Source organism: Marmota monax, unplaced genomic scaffold (genome assembly GCF_021218885.2).
Source record: "Marmota monax isolate L192 unplaced genomic scaffold, Marmota_monax_Labrador192_F-V1.1 WCK01_AAM20220418_F8-fsc00004, whole genome shotgun sequence".
NCBI classification, from domain to species: domain Eukaryota; kingdom Metazoa; phylum Chordata; class Mammalia; order Rodentia; family Sciuridae; genus Marmota; species Marmota monax.
The window spans coordinates 9,915,554-9,938,302 of record NW_026692881.1 but is presented as its reverse complement, the minus strand read 5'-3'; positions in this window follow the sequence as shown (position 1 = coordinate 9,938,302).

Below are 22,749 nucleotides of genomic sequence, written 5' to 3'. Positions count from 1 at the left end.
GCGGGGTTGTGGCTCAGTGGTAGAGCACTCACCTAGCATGTGCAAGGCCCTGGGTTCAATCCTCAGCACCACATAAAAATAAATGAATAAAATAAAGGTATTATGTCCAACTACAACTAAAAAATAAATATTTTTTAAAAACATAAATAAAAATTTTGTGAGATTCTCATAATTTCATACCCAGGTGAAGTTCTTCACGAAACCCTGACCCCCTTGTAGCTAGGTAATCTATATGACAGCAGCCTCCATTTGAGGAATGAGAGCTAAAGAGAAATTTTGGCACTCTTTAGAGGAACAGTGAAGGGCTCACGACTGTTCTGTCTTTTCCAGGGTAATCCAGGCTGCAGAAATATCCATTCATAATGGTGGTTTATAATTTCTTATATAAGAGAGGCTGCCCAACGTCTGCTAGATGGCTCTACTGTTCCTTAGCCTGGTCTGGATATGCTGTAAATATGTGTTGAATTGTCTCTACGTAAATTGCTAGATTGCAGTTAGCAAAAAGGGTCAAATTTCTTAGAAAGTGAGTTTCCATTAAGTGAATTCTATTTTTCTCCCAGTTCCTATGATCAGGAAGTAATTTTGCTTGGACTAGCAAGAAATAATAGCTACAAGATATAATCAAAGTACACTTAGAAAGTTAGCAATCGAAAGGGGAAATCACAGATGTCCATTCCCAGCATTAAGGTGGCTTCCATGCGCCCTGAAACACTATACCTCAGAGAAAATTTAAAATGCTAGACAAAATATAGATAGACTTCTTTAAAATAAATGAATAAGCGCCAAGAAAATAGAGGATATGTTCCAAGATCCCTAGAGGATGCCTGAAACTACGAATAATACTTAACCCTGCAATTTAATGCCTTTTCCACCTTAACTAAGCACTTATTACACACCGTGTCCATAACTTTTGCAGTTTGAGGTGTGGCAACTAAGCATAAATTTCTTTTCTTTCTTTGCTGTCTCACTAATCCAATCTTACCAGAGACTTCAGTGATCTCACAATATGATTTTTTTTCTTTCCTTATGAATTCGAAAACTATCACCATTTCCCTCAAAGGCAGCACTTCATAATTTCTCCATGGGAGATCCAAATTGCCATCATCACTACTCTTGTACTTTGGGGCCTTTTTTAAGTAAAGTGAGGATTGCCTGAAGGTAAACACCAAGATATTACCATAGTCAATTGGAAGACTGAACCACTCACTACACAGTGACTAATGGTGGGTGGAGTATGCAGAGTGGCCATCCTGACAAAGGGGTGGTTCACCTTCCCGGTGGGATATAGCAGGATGGTGTGAGATTGCATCACACTCCTCAGAAGGGCCCATAATTTAAAACTTATACATTGTTTATTTCTGAAATTTGTTACTTAATCATCTTTGTACCTTACCCACCAAGTCTTGATGGCAACTGAGATTACGGAAAATGAAACTGGCAGGACTCCAGGGCTTGGTGACCACTGGCATTCCTTAGGAGCATCTGCATATCTACAGGTATCTCCTATAGGGCAGAGAGCCGGACCACCCTGCATCAGGCCAAGACTCAAGTAGGCCCTGAGAAAAAGGTACACTACAAGAAAACCCACCCAGCAGTTACAGATAACAAAGACAATTATATAGTGGTAAAAATAGGAAACAACAAGATTTCCCTAAGACCTTCCCTCTGAAGAATAATGTAGAGGCTCTCTCTAAAAGGCAGGGAAGTCAGCTGAATGCCATGGTGGACTTGAGGGTGTCTTCGATTCTGATGTCATCTGTGCCAAGTGAGGTAGTAAGATCCATACTTAGGATTGCATGTAATTTTAAACCCAGAACATTGGAAGCATGTGTATTTCTCCAGGTTTCTCCCTTGCTCCAGAGACAACCAGCTTCCCAAGAAGAACACCTACCTGCCATTGATGCTTCCTCATGCTACACACACAGCTTTCTCAGGAGATTATGATATATCTCTATATATTAACCAACCCATAGTCTGAAAAAGAGTTGAAATGGCATTTTCTTCAAAATTTTTGCTTGGGGACAAGGGTTGTGGCTCTGTGGTAGAGCACTTTTCCAGCATGTGTGAAGCACTGGGTTCAATACTCGGAACCCCATAAAAAGAAATTTAAGAAATAAAGATATTGTGTCTATCTATAACTGAAAAAAATTAAAAGTAAAAGCAGTCTTTAAAAAAAAAAAAAGATTTCCCTAAGATTGTATAACCACCAATTTGGACACACAGAGTAATGGAATCATAAATTGATAAATTGTAATACTCACATGGACAAAAAAAAAGTGCAAGGCGAATTTTATTTCACAGGAAGAGTTTCAGCAAATAAGTTCACCATAAAAAAAAAGAAAGAAAGAAAGAAAAAGAAAAATATTGGGTAAGGTACAAATACACAAGAGGAAACAGACCACCAAGAGTGAAAGTCAGCAGAGACAATAAATGGAGCCTGATCACAAAAATTTCAGGTATTAGAATTATAAAACATAAAATAAAAATGTTGAATATGTTTTTATATTTTAATACATTTAAGCATTTTACATATTTAATATGTTTAAAAGACTCAAAAACAAATAAACAGTGTATTTGAAAGTGAACTAATCCAAACTTCTGGAAATAAAAAGATAATAATTATAAAATATTCTAGTGAGGCCCCAAGCAACTTAGTGAGACCCTGTCTCAGAATGAAAAAATTAAAAACAGGCTAGGATATGGCTCAGTGGTTTAACAATCATGGGTTCAATCCCTGGTACCCAAATATTTTTAAAATAAAAATAAATAAATAATTCAATGGAAGGGTTTAACCATGAGATGGGGGCAGGGGGCAGACGGGAGGTGGGGTGGTCACAACTAAAGAAACCCAAACATATTTGAAGAAATAACACAGAAGACAACACAGAAAGAAAAAGAGCAAAAACTATAAAAGAGAGGGTAAGTAAGCAAGAAGACAGTGAGAGGTTTCCATAGTCATCTAATTGCTATTCCAGAGGAATATTCCAGAAGGAGAGAATGCTGAGAATTTTCCAAAATTGACAGAATATTCCAATCTTTTATGCAGGAGTTCCAATGAATTCAAAGCAGGGTAAATTTCAGACAAAGGCAAAACCTAAAAGTAGTGGAAATGCACAGACAGAACCCGTCAAAGAACTGGAAATTAGGGTAAAAGGAGACTATTCAGCAAAAGTGATGGAAATCTGTAGACAGTTGAATAGGCACTTCAAAGTGCTGGGAGAAAATAGTCTCAACCTAAAATTATGCACTCAGAAACTATCTTTTCAAGAATGAGAGTAAAACTTTGTTGTGGTTTAAATTTGTGCATTTTTGAGCCAGAGTCTCACTGTGCTATGCAGGCTGGCCTGCAACTTATTGGCTCCAGTGATCCTCCCGCCTCAGCCTCCTGGTAGCTGGGAACACAGGTGCATACCATCATGCTCGGCTCAAATATATTTTTAGATTAAAAAAAAAAGACAATTTTAGATAAACAGAGACCCTCACCTAAATGTTCTTCTTCAAGGATGTGTCTTAAGAAGGAAAATTACCCCAGAGGAATAGCTCCGAAAAGAAAGAATGAAGAAATGCTAAGCATGGAGTTCTGAATGAACTGACTGTACAAGTCAACATTAAGAACACCGGGACTGGGGAGGTAGGTAGCTCCGTGGTAGAGCGCTTGCCTAGCATGCTCCAGCCATGGGTTCACTCCCCAGGATGGATGGAAATTTTGCTGGCCACCAGCTGAGGCAGAAAGAAGGATGGCAAGTACAAAGTCAGTCTCAGCAACTTAAAGAGGTCCTAAGCAATTAGGAAGACCATGTCTCAAAAAATAAAAAGCGCTGGGGATGTGGCTCGGTGGTTTAAGCACCCTGGGTTCAATCCCTGGGACCAGAGGGAGAAAAAAAAGATTGTCAAAATAGAGCTGAGATGGAGCTCAGTGGTGGAGTGCTCCCCTAGCATGTATGAGGCCCTGAGTTCAATCAATCCCCAGAACTGGGGGGAAAAAAAAAGTCAAAAGAAAAGCACTTTATTTTCTAAAAAATATAGCAATCTCCATGCTGGAATTTCTCTGAATAATAGTCATTCTTAAAAGAAACCCAAGGTATGTGTGTGAGGGGGCGTCGGGGAAGCCACAGCTTTCACCATGATTTTCCCCCTCTCTGTTTCTTTCCTCAAAACCCTCGTCTTTGCTTTCTCCATCAACTAACAGCCACCAAACCTATGGGTACATAAAGTTAAAAATGGAATGGGCCAAACTTTACTTCAAGGTGGAAGGAGTCATCATAATGTCACAAGCCATAAAAATCAATCAGAAGATCTTTGGTGACCTGAGTAAAAGCACTGTCGGTGGATTGCCAAGGTTGGAAATGAGATTCCAGTGAGGAGTGACGAGTGAGTGGGGTCAGTGCACAGGGGATACGGGGCCGAAGAGCAGAGGGTTAAGAGCATCTAGTGTGGTATTGAAATGTCACCCTGCACCTCATAAATATGCACCATTACTGTGTGGAAATTAAACATTAAAAGTATATTTAAAAAAAATAAAAAGCAGCTTGTGTTTTCAAAGAGGTAGTATGAGTCCCCACTATATTGGGATCATTCCCAATGTAAGTCAGGATTCATTGAACAAAATCATGAACTTAGGAATTGTTTGTAATTCCAAAGAATATGTCCCTCCCTTTTAGGGCTTATTTCTTCAAGTTTCGATACAATTTTTTTTGTAGTTGTAGATGACTTTATTTTATTTTTATGCAGTGCTAAGGATCAAACCCAGTGCCTCACACAGCCCCAGCCCCTCAACATTGGTTTTAAGCTTATATTTACTGAGTGTTGACTCTCTACCAGACCTAGAGCACTCTACATAAATTATTGCATTTAAACCTCACATAAACCCCATGAGAAATTATTATCTTTATTCTCACAAGGAACTCAAAGTTTAGAGAGGTTAAGTACAGTAATTTGCCAGAGGTCATAGAGCTAGCCGGGAATCAAGTCAGGACTTAAACTCAAGTTGGTCTGACTTCAAAGCTCCTGTTCTCAGTTCCCAGACTTTCCCCCACCTCCCTTAACCTTTTCTGCCATAGGCCCCGATTTAAAATGATGTAAGGCATAGACCGCTACAGGAAAGTAAAGCCTGTATGTGCATATGTGAATACATATCTACATGCATATATATATGTGAAATGTAATTTATATTACTATATTTATATTTTAAATAATTTGTTAATCGTATACATTTTTTATATACTATACATTTATTATTTAATTTAACATGATGCCATCACTTATGGACTTTTTAAAAACTCTATGACTCATAGTCTGGGGCACTGCTCTTTGAGACCACCATATGTCTCCTCACTTTGTCTTCCTTGTGCTTAGTACATAGCAGGGCTCAGAAAGTGCTTGTTGAAATGAAGCCCTGTAGCTCTCAATAACCTGTTAAACATTTTCACATTTTTTGCATGAAGACTGGTGGAAGATTTAGTAGACACTAGAATATGCATGTGAAGTAAATATTAAGAGGGGAAAAAAGAGTTCGTAAAACATGATCCAAAAACAACATGGTCCAAAAACTTGTGGAGTCAGAAGAAATGGACTGCACATTCAGTTCTGTCATTATCTACTTAGCCATTTCTGCTCTCTGCAGTGAGATAAATATTCAACAATTGCAAAACATATCCCTGATTTGGACGACTTGCTGATTTCCACGGCTGCTTTAGCCTCCTCTGCTGATTTCTAGGTAACGATATGAGACATTACTCTGCTACGTCTGCGTTGACATCATGTTAAACACAGAGTGGTAAGAGGATGCCATAGCGGTATTTCCACTGTACATGTGTAATAGACACAAATAACCTCAGAGCTTCTCTATTACAGAAACATAGTAAAATAGGAAGTGATGAGTTCTGGGTATTTATGATCTTTAACTAATTAACATATAATTATTTGATTACAAGTGTATATCATTTAATTTTTAAGAATAGCTGTGTTTGATATCCCGATGACAAAATTCCCCAAAATTTAACAATTGACTCTCACAACCCAGCTCCAGCACATCACTATCATTTGAGACCTCATTTTTCTCATCTATAAAATTTTATAAACTATCCTAAGGAAATAATTATGGTGGAAAGATTAATCTACAAAGGCATATATCACATTATTATGTGTAAAAGTAATAAACTATAAGCAAAGTTAGCATTGAATAATAGTTCAGTTAATAATAGTACCCATACCTTTTACATATGAGCACATGTAGGAATGAACATACTAATGTTCTTTGAACATGTCACATGCCTGGCACTGTGAACTTAGACAGCAGTTGCTCTCCTGATGTTCTCCTCAGCACATTCACAGGTTGACTTTTGATCATTCATTCTATAGAACATCCAACCTGATAACCATGGGGAGCTGAACACTTCAGCCTGGTTGGCCTTATTCCAGGGGACTCACACATCCTGTTTGTATAAATGAGCTCTGTGCTCTTCAAAAGCAAGGTTAGTCTGTTCCCAATATGAGAAAAGCAACTTCAAGAGATGGGAGAAATCCTAAGTATGAAACACAGTGCAGTGGACATGGTAGCACACAAGTATAATCCCAGCAACTCCAGAGGCTGAGGCAGGAGGAACTCCAAGTTTGAGGCCAGCCTCAACAACTTTAGTGAGACCCTCGGCAACTTAGTGAGAACTTTTCTCGAAATAAAAAAAATAATAAAATAAAGGGCTGGGAATGTTGCTCAGCGGTGCTAGTTTCAATCGCTAGCACCAAAGAAAGAAGTGAAAAAAGAAGACACTATCTACTCAGGTTTTTTTGTTTGCGTGAGACATTAAAACAAATTATCTGTTGTTAATCTGAAAATTATTTTTTTCCACAGTGCTAGGGATTGAACTCAGGCTCTTGCACATGCTAGGCAACCACTCAACCACTGAACCATACCCTCAGCCCTGAAACTTAAATAAAACTGGATTTCCAGCTGATGTCAGCTCTACTGGCTAGATACTCCTTATCCAAAGCTCTCTCAAATGCCAGCTTCACTCATAGAAAGCTTTACCAGTACAGTAACCTTTGTCTCCCTACAGGTGTCTGCCTACCAATGCAAAGAAAAGCCTTCTCTGCCAGGCTAGACCGCCTTCAGTTGGCCTGAGCTGCTGGCTCACCAGGAGTCAGAGGTCCCTGATGTTCCTAAGTGCTTGGGGTTAGCAAAAAGTCAAGGAGGGACCCAGAAGATAACTCCCTCTTACTAGACAGCTTTGCCCAGGACTAGCCTGGGTCAAGACTAGGGCTGGGAGGCTCTCCAACCTTCCCCAGGATCCTGTGAGCCATTTCCCTTCATGGAGCTTCCCTTTGAAGTCCACACTCTGGATAAATAACCTGACTTAACTGCAAATGAGGTCATGTGTGTACCTTTCAAATGGGTCCAAGTCCCAGCTAAACCAGAAGAGGCCTTGCCCAGTCCCTTCTCCCCACGACAGAAGGTGAGACCTTGTTAATGGCAGTAGACCACTGGGCGGCACACCCATGTGTGAACTTTCCCCTTGTCTCGCGGACCATGTATTTGGATGACACATTTTGAAGTCCCCATGAAAGGCGAAGTTGCTGCTACAGTAAGGAAATTGCCTACGACTGGGGGGATTATGCGGCAGGGAGCGCCTTGGCAGCACCTCACACATGGTAACAGCTGTCAGGAAAATGACCCCAATTTTGCCTCTTCTCGCTGGGGAAGACACAGGAATTTAACATCCTTAGGGGTTTTGAAGTGGTGTCTTTGGTGCCAGCTCTGAATGCAGAGAATTTCTACTTTTCTTAAAAAAAAAAAAAAAACCCTACAAGTTTCAGAAGATGTGACAGGGCCCAGAAGCTGGAAAACATATACCTTGGAATTTGGTGACTTGGAGTTTATTTAACAGTGACATTATTGGACAGTGGAAAAATTGGAAAGGGGCTGAATGTCCATAATAGAGGACACTTGTACTTAAATAAATGAGGTGCCCCAGGATAGGATCGTCTCTTTCCATTAAACATGGTATCGAAGTTAATTATGTGAGTTGATATATAATTAGGTGAGACGTTGCAAAACGTGTAATAATTCACTAAAATGAATACAGTAATCTCTGAGTGGTGGAGTTACCAATTATTTTCTTCTTTTTACTAATATTCATCAACTTTTGTTTAAAAAAAACGAGTGAGTTGCTTTATAAAAAGGAAAAATAAAAAGTTATTCTATATATAAAGGTCTTTAAATATCCCAGGACCATAAGAACCTAGAATCGTGCTCTTAATTCAAATAAAAACCAAAGAACCAAAGATCTATTTGAATCTAAACCATAGTAAGGAAACTCATCAGAGCTTTAAACAATTCCCTGCATAATAGAAACATTACTGTGGTTTTTGAAACTTATAAAACTCTTTATATGCGCTCCAAGAAGCTAGTGAAGGTATATGTGAGATGCAGAGATCACGATCACAGACCGGTGAGGAGGGCTACCTCCAGACTCTTCTCTGTGCATCAGGCTAAGCACTTTACATGGTTTATCTCATTTAATCCCTTAACAACCCCCAATGAATTAGGGCTGTTACCGGGCTTGTTATGGAACTTATCCATCAAACTCAAGGTGTATTTTTTTTCCTATTTTAATTATAAGAAAAGAAAAACTTAAGAAACAAGAAGAACCTGTGTACTTTCTTCAATCCCTGTGGGGAGAAATGGTTAACCCAGGTTTATAGTCATGTGTACAAGAACTAGTGCTGGCAGGCATCAAATAGAGGTTGAGTTTGGTCAATCAGTTAGTTATCTGTAACAGCCAGCTGGTCAACCAAATTAACCGGACTGACTTTTTTTAATGTTGCAATGAGTTGCTTGACTTAAATCCCCCTTCTGCTCCCTGATCCCATCCTGCACCTGCCTTCCCACCAAGGTGGGAAGGTGAGTATATAATAAATACAGTCTGCATAATGGGGCAGAGAATTCAGACTAACAACCAGGTGTTTCTCTGCGTGACAACCTTTGGATATTTGTTTGGGTTTTTTTTTTTCTTCTCTTGTCTTGTTGAATTAAATCAAGCCTATTTGGATATCTTGTCCTTAAAAACCATAGCAAAATAGGAATACACTGGCCAGGGGCTGCCAGGGTCTGCAAGCCACCTTCCCCACTGCCTGAACAAAAGCAATGCAATCTTGACCTCTACAGCAAAAGGCATTTGCCACCAAGAAGATCAAAATATTCTGCTCATGAGATTTTTAACTGGTGAAACCATCCCCACCCAGATCTCACTAGTAATGTGACACTAGGAAAGAACTAAACCAAGCTGAAGGTATGAGGAAGCAGTGCCGTCCTGTGTTGGACCCGGGCAGAGGGTGTGTTTCAGGAGTCCAGCTTAAAGGGAATAAGAAAACCCAAGGCTTCGTTCCATAATTCTTATTCACTACTAAAGCCATGAGGCCAGGATGTGTGTTTAAAGGCTCTTTAATTCAAAGACCTGTTATCTTTACTTGACCTTATTTCCTGTCATTGGCAAGAATCAAGCTGCCTGTGTTCCCCCTAATAGCCATATAGTATAACCCTTGCTGAGAACAACGGCTGTGTGTACCTTCTTTTGTGGCAGGCCGCAATCTTGGGAAGTAATGTGTCTGTTTTGAAAAGAGTCGTTTACAGCCTGCTGTTTGACCTAAGGGATCCAGGAGCCCACCCTCTCCTGGCCTCACACACTGTATTTCCTTCCTGGGTTTTCTACAGGTTTAATGCAGCGCAGGTGGGAGTGTGTTTCCAAACCAGGTGTCTGAGGCCAAAGACATTGGCTCAAATATAGGCTCTTTTTTCTTTTGGATTTGGAATTTAGTACTGGGATGCAGTGAGACGTGGCGACGACGCCACTCTCTTGCAGTTTTGACTGTCCTTTACACAATCTTTGCTCCCTGTGGTTTAAGTCTCCTTGGAGGTGCTGTCAAATCCCCGCAGCCTACTTACCAACACTTCTCCATATGAAGTTGCTGCCACACAGGCAAACAGACCATTCCCCAGGTGATGGATTGAGAGTTGGGGATGCAACCACGTGATCAGGCCTCAGAAGGCCTGGCCACAGAGGATCAAGGCCTGAACAGTTGTGTGGCTGGAGATAGAGCAGGTATGATACCTGGGACACAGTATAGAGTTTCTCCTACTTGCATAGCCAAAGAACAAAGACCAGAACTGAGCAATGGTTGGTTTGAGGCCAAGCCAGAGCTGTACCAGGCATGCCAAAATTAAAATTAATAAAATAACTCACATTTATTAAGAATTGACCGTATTCCTGCACTGCACTTGACAATATCTCCTTTTATCCAGCAATAAACTTCTGAGGGAGGTACTGTGATTAGCCCCTTTTTAATAGATAAGGAAACATATTCAGAAAAGTTAGGTAATTTGCTCAAAGTCACACTGTTCATAAGTACTAGAGCTGGGTTCAAACCCAAGTGATTCCAAACTCACATTCCATTCTCGATATATATATCCATCCCCAAAACGGTTAATGCAGGTTTTCCAAACACGTCAAACAAGAAATATTGTTGCAGATAGTCACTGAAATGACCCTACAAATGATTCCTCACTGGGCCAAATTTCTTCAGAAGTTCTATTTCTCAGTAGTATCTACTGTTCTATGCCCTATTCTATAGGGACAACTCTACTATAGAGGTGACAGTGACCTTTTGATAGAAAACACCAGGATGGGTTCTACATCGTTCTCTTACTCACTTGTTTGAGAACTTTGGCAAAGTCACTTAACTTCTTTGAGGGTCCAGTTAGGATGATGGTACATTCCCATTTTCCCAGAACAGCACGAGTTGACATTGGTTGTCCCATTGTACTTTTGGTTTTGGGTTTTTTGTTTTGTTTTGCATTGGGGATTGAACTAAGGGCACTTAACCACTGAGCCACATCCCCAGCCCTTTTTAAATATTTTATTAGAGACAGGGTCTTGCTGAGTTGCTAAGTGCCTCGCTAATCTGCTGAGATTGGCTTTGGACCTGCTATCCTCCTGCCTTAGCCTCCTGAGTCGCTGGGATTATAGGCATGTGCCACTGCACCTAGATAACTATAACTTTTAATGGTTCTCTTTTTACTTTCTAAATTATTCCATTCCTGATAAGCTACATGGTCACATTGAGTACAGTGCACATCTCTAGAGGATATTTCCCATTCTTTTGGAATTAGCACCTCCGTGTTCTCAGCAGTCCTCTGTTCCATACCATTTAGGCAGTCCAAGATGCCTAATCAACATTCCAACTCCCCTGACCAGGGCAGCTGGTTCAGAGATGAGCATTCGACCCACAGCTGGCTAGTGAGAGTGAGTGTGCAGAAGTTTTGTAGAAACTTTCAAGGAAGAGACCCTGTCTGTCCAGTGAGGTTTCTGGGCTGGTATCATGTAAGTCTCTTGGTAGCTCTTGTGGCCATGACATGAGCAATGTCTGCTGGAGAAGAAAGCAGTGCAGACACCAGAGAAACAGACAGGTAGCAAGGACCAGCAATCAGGGTGTGCTTGAACTCACGACCTGAAGCCTGATATGGCAGGGTCTTCCGAGTTAAATGTGCCAGTAACTTCCCTGCTCTGCACAGCTAGTGTGAGTTGGGTTCTGTCACTTGGAACCAAAAAGAGAGGTTAGATTTCATTAGAGCATTTCCACTCTGGCATTTCATACTTCCACAGATACAAGAGTATACACATGCGTGCGCGCACACACACACACACACACACACTCACAGCCACACACGGTGACATACATGTAACTCCAATCTCACTAAGAAAACAGAGGTATTACTTAGGTCTTTCACAGCTTGATGATGCTTAGAACACCTATGTTGCCTAATCCAGTGGTTTTCTTACTGTTCCATGGAGATGCAGATTCCAAGAATGCATCTTAGTGGCTGTTCTAGGAACTGAAGGTATGGGTATAAAAATAAACAGATCAAAACTAATCTAAGATTTCATCTCACTCAGTCAGAATGGCAGCTGTCAAGAATATAAGCAACAATAAGTGTTGGTGAGGATGTGGGGGAAAAGGCACACTCATGCATTGCTGGTGGGACTGCAAATTGGTGCAACCAATCTGGAAAGTAGTATGGAGATTCCTTAAAACATTTGGAATGGAACCCCATTTGACCCAGCTACCCCACTCCTTGGTCTATACCCAAAGGACTTAAAAACAACATACTACAGTGATGCAGCCACATACTGATATAGCAGCCCAATTCACAGTAGCCAAACTGTGGGACTAACCTACATGCCCTTTAATAGATGAATGGATAAAGAAACTGTGGTATATATACATAATGAAATATTACTCAGCAATAAAAGAGCATAAAATTATGGCATTTTCAGATAAATGGATGGAGTTGGAGACTCTCATGCTAAGTGAAGTAAGCCAATCCCCCAAAACCAAAGGCCAAATATTTTCTCTGATAACTGGATGCTAATCCCTAATGGGGGAGCAGGGTGAGTGAAGGAACTTTGAATTGGGCAAAGGGGAGGGGAGGGGAGGGGGCATGGTGGTAGAAAAAAATGGTAGAATGAGACAGACATCATTACCCTAGGTACATGTATGATTGCATGAATGGTGTGACCCTACTTCATAACCAGAGAAGTGAAAAATTGTGCTCCATTTGAGTCAAAGAGAATTCTGCTGTTATGTATAACTGATTAGAACAAATAAATTTTTTAAAAAAGAAAATAAACAGAGACTTGGAGCAGGCTGCCTCAACAGCTATCCCCTGCTTCACCCAGGGCAGCTCCCCTATTACCCATTTTATATATTAGGGTTCATCAAGAGAGTTCATATGGGGGTGAGCAAGGATTCCATTGCTCCAAGGTTCGAAAGGCACTCATTTGATCAACTTCTATTATTTTAAAATTGAGAATACCTAAGTCCAGCGAAGGTAAGGGACACCTCCTCCCCAAAGATCACACAGTGGATCTGAGCGAGAAGACCTAAACACTATATGGTTCTCTTTGACATCACAATGGATTCTTTGGTATAATAAAATCAAAATTAAAAAATACAACTTTTGGGCTGGGGTTGTGTCTCAGTGGTACAGTGCTTGCCTAGCATGCATGAGGGACTGTGTTCGATCCTCAGCACCACATAAAACAACTAAATAAACAAAATAAAGAAAAAAAAATACAACTTTCACTTCACAGTGTTATAAAGACCAAATAGTCATATTTATATCATAAGCAATATGCATCTATACATTGTATAAGTCTAATAAATAAATTTTCACGTCTGTTTGTTTACTTGCTAGTTCTTTCGGCCCTTCCCTAGACAGCAAACCCTGTGCAGGAGGAAACTCGGTGGATAAGAATCCACCACCTTAAACACAGTAGGAGCTCAGCAAAACTTGTTTTAAAAGAAGTAATAAGCAATTCTCAGAAAAGCATATTAAATATTAAAGAACACCAAGAGGACGAAAAGAGAAAAATCTGAATTGTAAAAATGTACAGGCCAAATGCCAGTTTCATCAACAAATCTGCAGGAGATAAATGGAGATGGAAGCTACAAATTAAGCAGAGGTCTGATGGGTATTAGGAACATATGCGCCATCAGGGTCTGAGTCAAACTAATCAACTGTTAAACTTCTAAGGTAATCAGGAAATTTTTAGAGTAGATGAATGTTGGGTAATATTGTTGTCGTGATTATAGGTGTAATCTATAGTTGTATCTTTAATATAAAAAAATCCACACCTTTGAAGAACACACACTAAAATAGTTACTGAATTGATTTAACTTTGGGAATTTTGTACAAAGACCCTGGCGGTGGAAGTGGAACTTGAAGGTGGAAATGAGAAAAGATTGGCCTTAAGCAGATAGTTGAGGAACAGAGAAACATCTACATGGGGCTCGTTGTACTATTTTGCTATTTTTGGACATGCTTGAGTTTTGTTTTGTTTTTTAATTTTTTTTAGTTGTTGATATATATATATATATATTATTTATTTATTTTTATGTGGTGCTGAGGATTGAACCCAGTGCCTCACACATGCCAGACAAGCCCTCTACCACTAAGCCACAATCCAGCCCTGCTTGAGTTTTTAAATACTTAAAAATGTAGAAGAAGGGGGAGAGGGAGGAAAAGAAAGAGAAAGGAAATGAAGGAAGATCCTGGACTTTGAAGTCTGTCTTAGATTCTGATCTTAGCTTCTCTATTCACCAGCTAAGACTTGAGGTTGCTACTTCTCTTCAGACTTCTTGATTTGGATAGGACTAAAATAGCATGTGCCTCCCAGAGACTGTGAGATTCAAATGAAATCATATGTGCAAAGTGTGTCTGGTAAGTAGTATGTAATAGATGGGAACTGTCACAACCAAATGCTAAACATGCTGCCCTCATTATCCAAGGGGAATTAGTGCCAGAAAAATTGCACTTCAATAATAATAATAATGACTAAGATTGTGAAGGGCTTACTATATACTTGGTGCTGTTCTGGATGCTTTACTCATAGAAACTCATTTGATTTTCATACTCAAAGTGAAAACTCTTCAAACAAAATTTTAAAATTTGTAGTAAATAGCAACATAATAAATAATGACAAAAACTAATGGAAATAATATTTTTTAAATTAAACTAAATAAAATAAGGTTTTTTATCTTATATTTAACCACATATAGAAAAAAATAGTAAGTATGCTCCAATTCTTAAAATAAACAATAAGTGAATGTATTTCAAGGGTTTTCAGTATCAATAGGATATGATACTGATATTGTTTTAGTCAGCTTTGTCACTGCTGTGACTAAAAGACCCAACCAGAACAACTGTAGAGGAAGAAAGGTTTATTTAGGGGCTCATGGTTTCAGAGGTCTCAATCCATAGACAGCAGACTTCATTCTTCAGGGCTCAAGGTAAAGCAGAACATCATGATGGAAGAGTGTGGCAGAGGGAACAGCTCTCATGATGATCAGAGAGCAGAAAAAAGACTCTGCTCCAGACACAAAATATATACCCCATAGCCTCGCCCCCAATGAACCACTTCCTCCAGCCACACCTCACCTGCCTCCATCTATCACTCAGTTAATCCCATCAGGGATTAATTCGATGATTAGGTTAAGGCTATAACTTAATCAATCATTTCTACCCCAAACCTTCTTACATTGTCTCACACTGTGAGTTTTTTGGGGATGTCTCACATGGAAATCATAACAATAATATCTTTAATAATAATATCTTTCATAGTAATATCTTTCACTTTGTATTTTATTTTGTAGCACCATCATAAAAAACAGTCATCCTTGCAAAAATACTAGAGGAGATCATCCATTTCCTGATCTTTCTTAAATCTCGTTTTCAAATCATTCTCTCTTGAAGCTTCCTACCAGTTTTGTCTCTTTCAATTACTATTTTGCGAGATCCACATGTTAATCAATAGCTCTGTCTGAAACCACAGTATTTCTCCAATGCCTCGTGGAGTCTTGCATCTTTGTAAGATCTTCCTTTTTGTGTGTTATTAGAGAAATCTTGAAGTTAGGTGGGATGTGGGGCAGAGGTGTTCAAAGGAGTACTAATTTTATAAATTGTCAGTCACTAGGGATTTCTGCTTCCCTCTGCAAACTGCTAATTGTTGGGACTAGAGTACTAGACAGGACCCAGTTGTCTGATGTGGTGCTTCTAGTGGTGGTGAGCATGCGGAACTGATCCTCTCTTCTTTCTCCCAGAGGGTCTCATTCCATGTCGCACCTTCCCTTTCCTTCTGTCACCCCTTCCCCTTCCATTACCAGCCACGGGAATGATCTTTTTATGTAACCTCTAACTTTTTTTCTTTCCCTTCTTTACTCAGAAACCTCTGGAATTGCTTCCCCTGACACGACCCTAACTGTACTCTCCATCCAGGTGCCAGGTGCAACCTCAACAGAGACTGGTGGGCATATTAGGGTAGCTCTAGCCACTCTCCAGCGCACACAGCACCGAACAGAACAGAAAAGCCATATGTTCAGAAGTGAGTTTAAATAAAAAACATTGCTATCAACCTGGGGAGTCCTGGAAGGAGTCCAGAAATTCTCTCAGAATTGTTCCAGAACCTTGTGCCTCTTTCTCTACCTTCATGAGAACTTTTTCAGATACCAACACTCAAGATCAGTCATAAGGAATTTATTTTTTAATATCTTTACTGATGCTCAAGAAGGGACGAAGCACTTGTCTAAGACATCAGGGTGGCCTCAAAAAAGCCCATGGAATGCTGAAATGAGACCTCCTGGGTGAATGGCCATCTCCCCACCCCCACCCTCCCACCTCCACATTGCTTGCTGAACTCCTGCTCTGCTCTACTGAGGAGAGGACTCCGTGTGTACTGGCCTCCTGCTCTTACCCACATTAGGGTTTTCCTCCTTTGGTCTTTCCCTCCTCCCTATTCATTGCCTTTCTCAATTCTAATTTAGCATCCTCACACTCAGATCCAAATCTAGCTGTCTCACTTATTAGGCGTGTGATATGGGCAGCAATCATCCCAGCTGCATAAGGTCACTGTGGGGACCGACTGCATCAGTCAGGAGCAGAACAGTGTGAGTGTGGCCGAGGCTGGCTCAGAGTAAGCATTTCAGAAGTAAACTGTCTCCATTCCTTTGTGTCCTCCACTTGTGCTCTATGGGCTTGCCAGCAAGCCTGGGGAATTCTCCTTCCTCAGCTCTTCCTCACTGCCACTAGGATCTATGTTAAGATAGTTGCGGAGAAAGATTGGGCAGCCCATGCAACATGAAGGAGCTTGCAGGACTTTTCCTGAAGGAGTTCATTTTATCTTCTTTCTTAATTTCCTTGAGTTCAAGAATGAGCAGCAGCAATTTCACCTTTGCGCACACTTTTTTTTTTAACGTAAAATAAAATTTTGGGGTTTTTTTGTTTGTTTTATTGGTACTGAGAATTGAACCCAGGAACATTCCACCACTGAGCTATATCCCCAGCCCTTTTTATTTTTTATTTTGAGATAGGGTTTCTCTAAGTTGTCCAGGCTGATCTCCAACTTGCCATCCTCCTGCCTCAGCCTCCATAGTCTCAGAGACCACAGACATGTACCACCATGTCCAGAGTAAAGGTACATTTCTAAATGTCTTTCTTCTGATTATAAATAGGTTGTAATTAATGAGAATTTGGAAAAACACAACGTTCAGAGTTGAAAATCAACTGAAATTCCTCTTCCTAGAGAGAACCACTAATAACATTTTGCTATCTTTTTCTCCTATCTATATCTCTGTTAAAAATAGACTCCTACTATTTTTGTTTTTAACACAGTTTTGTTTGGCTTTTGTCACTTATGTAGTAAGCATATCCCAGCATTAAATATTCATCAAAAATGACTGCACCATAATCCATCATGTGAATACCATAATTATTTACATATTTTTAAATTTCCAATTTAATAAATCCTGAAATGAACACTTTTATCAGAACTCTTTTGTCTCAGTTCTGAGTATTTTTTAGGGATTAATTTATGGAGAGGGGATTGCTGGGTCAAATAAAGATTGCCCTTCTTAAAACTCTTCACATAGATTACAAAATTTTTGCAGAAAAATTGTATCACTTTTAATCTCATCAGCAAAGTCAGAGAGACCTATGGTCCATTTTTAGTTTCAGTCCCTGGAGACAGAGCCCCTAGGTTTCAAAGCAGAGACTATGAAGGGCTACTTCCCAAAGCATCCCTCTCTGCTTCCTGCTGGTTTCTTAGTTCAAGAAGAATATACTAAGAGGCCACATACTTTGTACCATTCCTGGGACCTGACACTACCCTAAATTTCTCTACCATCCCTTCAGTGATACCCCCAAAGGCATCCATGCTAAATCTTGCCAGCATGTACATTTACCACCTTATCATTGGCTAACTCAGCCCATTCCTGGCTCCTATTCCCCTCCTGGTTCTTATCTGCCACTCTCATTATAAATGAGTTCCATAAGGACCATCTTTGTCTTACTCATCACTGTGCCTCCAGGACTAGGGCCTCTGCCTGGCACAGAACAGGTGCTCAGTGAATATCTGCAGAAGAGAAATGATCAAAGGAAGCACACTTTGTCCCAACCATCAGTCAGAGGAGGTCCCTTCATCATCCAGGCCTTGCCTGCCCAACTTTGACCTCCAACCTTGTCTCTACACACACATGCAGCCTGTATACACCCAAACACACACACTTTAGACTCCACCATGCCAATCTGACTGTAGCTCCCTGTGTACCATTGCACATATGGGTTCCCCCATAGCCGTCCCATCAGCCCACTTACCACCTTTTGATCCTTTAAAGCCCAGCTCAGCCATTACCACTTCCAAGCAGCTTTTCCTCACCAACCCATGACCATAAAGTTGCTCTCCCCTTTGCCTCTCCTGCCTCTGCTGTATCATTGCCCTGGCCTATTACCATGAATTCAAATTCTGTGTTCAGCTACCTACTGGACTAGCAAGCAGACTGTACCTTTCAACTCTAGGAACTCAGGCGCCCTGATGGTTCTGAAACAGCAACACCTTGTTACATGGTTTACCTGCCCCCTCTTCTCCCTGGGGAAAGACTTGCCCCAACCCCCTGAGTCCTTCATACTGGCAGCTCTTCCACTCTTAGACACTGAGCTGACTGGCGACTTGCTCAGCCCTCCACAGTCAAGCACCAGGGCAAATCACAAGTCCTCCCTCCCCCAACCTTCTCTTAAAAGTAAGTACAAAAATGTATGCCCAAACCAAGAAGGCAGCCCCAGTGGCTTCTTCTGGGGGCCAAGGAGAGGGAGCATGGGACCTGAGAAGGGAAGAAACTTCTTGAATTTCAGCTATGAGAATGTATCAGCACTGCAGCTACATTGCAATAACAAAGTCGTCAGTAAACAAAATACAGAGGAAGGGCAGAAAGCCTCAAGAAAAAAACGTACGCTGTGTTCTGGGGGTGCACATGAAGGGGATGGGGCCACCCAGGCTGGGAAGAGACTCCCATAAGCACCATCTGCTTGCCGATCCTCCTGCCCTTCTCCAGCCTCCATCATTGAATGAACAAGAGACATCCCCACTAACACCAACACACACACACCAACACACACACACACACGCACACACACACACACCTGGAACCATCAACAGAATCTGCCTGACTCAAGAGTTCCATAATGCCCTATAGGGTAGAGAGAACTGCACAAACTTATAAATAATGTGCCCTAGGGACTTGCCATTGCAGAAACTAGACTTGTCCCTGGGGCTGTATCCATAAAGAGGGCAGCACAAGCCTTTATGGGCTTCCCAGGGCTGCAGAAGTGAAACAGCTATCCACATGTGAATCCCTCATCATGAAAACACATAAGGAATACAGGTGGGAGTGGAGAGGAGGTTAAAGACTTTTTTCTGACCACAGTTTCCCTTGGCCCAGCTCTGCACTCCCAGGTTCCAGAGCCAGGTGGGCCCAGAGCCAGGTGGGCCCAGTGTGTGGCTACCTGAGGGATACAGAAAACATGGTCCTTTCATCAGGGCAACAAGCCCAGAGACCACTTGGCGATCCAAGCCACCTCTTTCCTTGGATCATGTTTCTCTTTGGGAGAAAATGACTTCTCTGTCCAGTGTTGGAGAAAGGAAATCCCCTCCTGGGCTACAAACCAGGTTGCCTTCTGGTAGGTTTTGCCTTCTCCTTTACAAACCTCGCCGCGTGGAAGGTCCTGGGTTGAACCTACCTTTGGCTGTTGTGGCTCCTCATAATTATGCACAAGGCAAGGAAAAGCAACAACTGTAACTCGACACTTGGCAATTCAACCTAACCACCCCAAATAACTGACAGCCCGGGTATAAAACATCCCACAACAATGCCGGCCCACTGGCTATTACGGTGATTTACTCTGGACCACATGAAGTTCAGCGGCAGGGAAAGAAGGCAGAGCCTCAAACAGTCTTTCATGCTAGTGTCGTAAATTCAGATCATTGCTTCAGAGATGGTGCCAAAGTGTGGGTAACCCAAAGTCAAGGGGCCTAGGTTTTGTTTTCCAGGGCAAAGGGACACCATCAATGATGGGAGAGTTGTTTGGAGGTGACCCAGGGATGGGTTCCCGGCCACCTCTCCACTAGCTTTGTCTCTGTGGCCTGGAGGAAGGGGCATAAAAGGTGTCAGTGGCCCCCGTGCTCAGTAAATCACTGGGTGTAAACCAGCAGGGCTGGGTGACGGCCTTAAGGGACCCTTTTTCCTAGAGGCCAAGCCCAGGAGGCCTCCCACTGAGTGATCCCATTCATGGGTCATCAGGAGTGTGGGACCAGTCAGCCTGCTCAGTCACCAGAAGGGACCTCTTCCAGGGTTAGGAAGAGGTGACCAGAGAAGAGTCCTCAATTCCCCAAAAGAAATGACTTCAGCCATCTCTTTGGGTAGGATTAGAGGAAAACACCACTTGCTGGTGCCGACCACTGGAGAATCTCTCACATTTGTTGAGTTTGGCTTAACATCAGGAGCAGGGCTACTGAATTTTTTTTTTCTTTTTGTTTCAGAACCAAAAAGATCAATGGAAAAAAGAAGTGGATATACTATATTTGAAACAAGTATGAAAGTCGTTTGTCAACAAGAGCTGCCATCTATTTGGGGAAGGCTTTGCCACAGGATTTGCCTTGAGAGGGAAGTGCTCATATAAGGGCTGTTTCACAAGGGGCAGAAGTGAGCACACTGGCCCACACTCTTGCAGCTAGTTGCACCTACGTGTGCACACGCTCTTCTATTACATTGCCGCATTTAATTTATATTTTAAATTTAGAATTGGGGATGATGCATTTACCCTTAGTGACCAGCTACTGTTAAACATAAAGAACAACTATTTTAACTCTTTTTATGCATTTTGAGAAAAGAAATGACATACTAGACAAACAAGTTGGTAAGACCATGGTCTCAAGCCTGGATATTTAACAAATAGGAAGAATTGAGAGAGTTTTTTTGCCATGAACCAAGGGGCCCCTGTGGTCCAGGAGGCCTGGGGTCAGATCCCACCCTGACACCCTTGCTTTGTTGTCTTCCCATTTCTGGGCTTAGGGTTCAATTTCTAAGATGAGGTGATGATTTCTAGGTTTCCTTCACTCCCACCCTACAGTCTGGGCTTTAATTGGTGTGCTGGAGGGCAGCCTGCCACCTGAACACCCAACTTGAGGGTTACAGAACCAAACAGGCTAAGTCGGCCAGGCCCTTCATACTTTGTCCCCGCCTCGTTGTCCTTGTACCCTCTTCAGACCTCAGAAAAGCCTGATGTCTTATGGAGCGACGTGTCTGCCACTGACCTCACCTTAAGAGCCTAGATAGGTTTGATCTTATTTGCATTTTATCACTCGAGGTCCAGTTGGGGGACAGAAATCACAGCTATTTCTCAGTAGACAGAATCTATTGTGAAGAGTTGCTAAATAGGTAAGCAACAGAGTACCTTTGAAAAGAACCCTAGGGAGCAGGGAGGAAACAATTGCAGGAACCAGTGACAATCCACCCAACTCGGGCCCAGGGGAATTATTAAAAAATAGAAGTTTGGAGGAGGAACCCCAAGAGCAAAACCCAGAGTTCCGAGGTAGGGGTTGGCAGGCCTAAGTGGGAGACAATGAGGCTGGTTTGAGTGTTGGGAAAACTACGTCTTGGATTCAGCTTTTGCCACCTGAACAAACTACTGCTGAGTGTAGCAAAGTGTAGCCTGGGTGATGCTCACAGAAGCCACAGCAAACAGAAAGAAACAAGACCTTCCTCCTCCTCTTCTTCCACCAGCATGGCTGCTTCCTTCTAGCTTCCCCTCATGAGCAGAGTCTCAACTCCACCATCACAAAGCAGGTAGAGAGGGGTGAGTTTGAAGTGAAGAGACACCTTTGGGCTTCCTACCTGACAGAGCCACCTTCAACCCATTTTGTAGTGGCTTCCTGAAGTGGAGCATTGAGGCATATGGGACCTACACAGGGCTCAGCAGAGAAGTCGTGATGAGTTGCTGATGTCAGCCACAAGACCAGCAAAGAGAAATGGTGACTGGAGTGCCACAATATTTTCCCTTTCTCTGGTGACTAAATTCCTCCACAGTGAGTATGAGAAGTGGGCACTGCATTCTGACTTCTAGGAGCAAGGGCCAGAGACAAGTCCATGATCTCTTCATTCCCTCCCCTCGGCCACCCTAGCCAGCTCTCAGTTGCCTAATGCTCATAATTAGATGTTGGTACTGCTAGACATGGTAGCATGTGCCAGTAGTCCCAGCAGCAGGGGAGACTGAGGCAGGAGGAATGCTTCTGTCCAGGAGTTTGAAGTCAGCCTAGGCAACATTTGGAGACCCATCTCAAAGTAAATAAATCAATTAAATAAAACATGATTAGGTGGTGTTATGATTTAGATCTGGAATGTTCTCCAAGAAACTCATGTGTTAGGCAACAGAGCAATGTTCAGAGGTGAAAAGATTGGATCATGAGGGTTTTGATCTTACTGGTGGATTCATTCATTTGAATAGATTACTGGGTGGTAACTGTAGGCAGGTGGGGCATGGCTAGAGGAAGGAAATCACTGGGCATGTGGCCTCGGGGACTAAATCTTTCCCTAGCCTCTTCCTGTCCCCTGTCCAGTCTGCTTCCCAGCTGCTAGGAGCTGACAGCTTTCCTCCACCACACCCTTCTGCCATGATGTTTCTGCAATAGAGTTGGCTGACCACAGAATGAAACCTTTGAAACACTGAGCCAAAATAAATCTTTCCTCCTCTGAATTGTTTTTGTTAGCCCAGCACCGTGGTCCATTCCTGTAATCCCAGCGACTTGGGAGGCTGAGGCAGGAGGATCACAAGTTCAAAGCCAGGTACGAAGCAACTTAACAAGACCCTAA